Below are 3,691 nucleotides of genomic sequence, written 5' to 3' on the forward strand. Positions count from 1 at the left end.
TGACAGGAGTCAAAGACACTAAGGGCCTGTCTCTTCGAGTAGTGACCGTTGATGGATTGGTTGGTTGTGGGAATAAACTCAGGAAAAGCTGGCACGTGTGTGTAAACATAACCTGGAAGGGGTCAGAGACATCCTACCCTTCAGAGCCTTTTTCAGTCTTCCTAGAAGGAGCCCTCAGAGCTGGCATCAGGGACTGTCTGCAGGGAAGAACCAGGAGGCAGGAGCCAAAGTGGGAGGGGACTCTACCTGTTGGCCCATCTGTGCGTGTGTGTGTGTGTGTGTGTGTGTGTGTGAGAGAGAGAGAGAGAGAGAGACAGAGAGACAGAGAGACAGAGAGACAGAGAGACAAGAGAGAGACTGACTAGAGAAACTGTTGGAGGACTGGAGTTCAAGTTCTACTCGGGGCTCATCCTTTAGGTCAGGTGTGTCATGAATGACCAGTCCAGAAGTAATTCTAACCACAGACTTCCATGTGTCTCTGCCAACCTCTAGGTCCTTCCCACTGAATTCAGAGACCAAACCCAAGTCAACCAGAAAGAGCAAAATGCCCTTGATTAAGCAGCTACAGATGACCCATGTGGCCCACGACATATGACAGATATGCCCTGCAGCCCAGTATGCTTCTAGCTCATGCATGGGAGGCCGAGCAACCCTGGAGTGGAAATAGCCTGCCATCGTGGGCCTCCACAACACTCTCAGGCTCTGAACACACTCTAATGGGTCCTATCTCACCCAAACCTGTGCTCAGCCCTGTTCCTCAGAGCCCGCCCTCCAAACCCCTCACTGGCACACCCTCAATTCTCTCCCTAGGGTGTCCGGACTCAATATGTGACCTTCATAGGTGGCTGAGGCCCTTTATCTACCTTTGAACATAGAATTCTATCTAGGCTGGTCTAGGATTAAGGTCAGTTGAAACAAACCATCTTATCCTGCTTCCTCAAAAGGGGCCACCCTGGGAGAATCAAGACCCTCCCAAAGGCTAGTCCATGTTGTGGGTCCACCTGACACCAGAGCACCCAGCTGGCACCCAAGTTGCCCACCTTTGGCCCCCTGCATATTGAGTCTGGGGCATACAGTGGGATTAGGAGGTATGGTATGGCCTTGTTGGGGGAAATGTATGGCTGGGCATGGGTCTTGAGATTTCAAAAGCCCATGCTTAGCCTGTTTCTCACTCTCTGCTTGTGAGGATGTAGCTCCCAGTTACTTCCCCAGCACCATGCCTGCCTGCCACCATGTTCCTGCTGTCATGACCATGGATTAACCTCTGAAACTGTAAGCAAACCCCCAATTAAATGCTTTGTATTGTAAGAGCTACGTTGGTCATAGTGTTTCTTCACAGCATTAGAACAGTGACCAAGAAGCCATTGAGTGCCCACCCAGAACGAGGCACATTTGTGGCCTGTGTGTTGCTGTGGCCCCATCTGGTGGAATGATGAGACCAGGATCCCCATCTCTTCACCATAGTCTCCCGTCTGCGAATCAAGGGGACAGGAAGGATGACCCTAAGTTGCTTTTAGCCGTGATAAGCATTCTGTGGTCATTGTGGCATGTGAAGAACCTGGTTTACACCAGAGACTTTTTCTGTCCCCCAGCCTTGAACATCTGGGTGCTGCCTTGCTTCTGACGGTCAAGGTCCTCTCCAGATGCTGAAAGGCTGGAGATCTACTGCATTCCCAAGGTGCCCTAGGGGCTTAAACATGCTCCCTTTCTCCAGGGAATGGGGTGCAGATGGCACAAGAGCAACACTGTAGTCTGTTTAGGGATTCTGTGGGAAGAGGGTGACCATGCTCTGTCTTGTCTTCATAGCTGATATGATCCATCCTTGGGCATCTTCTTTGGCCCTCCTCTTCTGCTGTACCAGCCCCCTAATGCTGCATCTGTGTCCTGCTCACCCCAAGAGCTGTGTTCTTCCCCTGACTTCAATTCCCAGCTTTCTAGCGTGAAGCCAGGAGACTAGGGCTTTCCTACACAGAGGAGCCCAGAATGACGTTGACCAACTCCATAGTCTGTAGCCTGCAGGCTATGCTCAGAAAGGCCACAGTGCCATCTACTGGCTGCTGGCTAGGTCTGGTTACCTCAGAGCTACCACAAGGCGTTGAGCTTAGAGGCTGAGGACCTGTAAGCAAAGGTCTCTCCTGTGGCTGCTTAGAAGCTGCAAGTCCTACCTGCCTGATCAACAGCTTGGCATCCTTTAGGGCTCAACCCAGGATACACAGCTTCCAGAACAGTCCCCGGGCCTTTTACCTCAGGTGCTGTTTTCTGTTTGCTTACGATCAACACATAGAAATAAGTGGATGGTTGTTCTGTTGTTTTCTTTTGCCCTGTTTGCTGGGGATCTAACTAGGACTTCAAGCATGCTAGACAGGACTCACATGCGCGTGCGCGCGCGCACACACACACACACACACACACACACACACACACACACACTGAATTATAGCCTGCTTCTTACTTTTTATTCTGAGATAGGCAGACCTGGAATCTTCAATCCTCCTGTCTCCGCCTTCCAAGTAGTTGGGATTACCAGCCTGCAATACCAGGGCCAGCTGGTTATAGCCATGCTTTTCTGTATAGGCAAGGTTGTCTGATGCATCCCTAACTGCCCTCCCCGCTCCTCCATCTCTCCAGACGTGGAGCCGATGTTTACGGAATAGATAGATGGAAGGATGGTAGGTGTTCAGAAACATCCTATAACCCTGAAGTAAGGAGCAGTACTTGCAAGTGTGAGCCATACGCTTGGCCAAAGCAATAAAGACTTTCCAATTATCCCAACTCTGCTCAGGAACACAAGAATAATTTAGGGTTCAGAGTTGAGGTAAGAAAGGAGAGTGGGGGTGGGGCTTTAGCTATTATGAAAGCACTGAGTGGAAGGGAACACTCATCAGGATTCTGAGAAGGGGCTAAGGGGCTGCTGGTCTGGCAAGCCCTGAGGTTGCAGGTGGATAGAAAACCTGATTGGGTTCACAGGCTCCCCCTGGTGGCTAGTTCAGGCTAAGCACACAGAAGAGAATCCTGAAGGTGGGTTCAGAAGAGAAGGGAGCTATTATATTTTATTATTATTTCAATGCCTGTTTATTTTCTAAGGGGAGACTGAAAGGGTGTGGATTTGGGAAGGGATGTGGAGAGGATCTGGGAGGATTTGGGGAACAGGAAACTGTAATCACAATATACTGTATGAAAAAAACTCTATTTTCCATTATAGAGGTGAGATGGAAGGTACAAGTGGATCTCAGAGTTAAGATTTCAGCTTTCAGCCGGGCGGTGGTGGCGCACGCCTTTAATCCCAGCACTTGGGAGGCAGAGGCAGGTGGATCTCTGTGAGTTCAAGACCAGCCTGGCCTACAAGAGCTAGTTCCAGGACAGGCTCCAAAACCACAGAGAAACCCTGTCTCAAAAAACAAAAACAAAAACAAACAAACAAACAAAAAAAAGATTTCAGATTTCAGTTCCCCCAAGTTGCTCTTGGCCTGTTTTCTCGTCAAATCAATGGTGCTATGAGGTTCATGGGTCCGAAGGGCAGCAGAGCCAATTCAGCCTGAAGCAAGCAGGCTGCCTTTGCTTCATGGTCCTCTGAGGGCAGGGCAGGAGGCTGACAAAGGCTCAGAGGAGCTACCCAGCTGGTGAGGGGCAGGGTTAAGACCTGAAGTCAGAGGCCACTTCCCCCACCGTGATGCTTCTTATGGTCCCCCTG

The sequence above is a fragment of the Microtus ochrogaster genome, chromosome 1, assembly GCF_000317375.1.
Source record: "Microtus ochrogaster isolate Prairie Vole_2 chromosome 1, MicOch1.0, whole genome shotgun sequence".
Taxonomy (NCBI): domain Eukaryota; kingdom Metazoa; phylum Chordata; class Mammalia; order Rodentia; family Cricetidae; genus Microtus; species Microtus ochrogaster.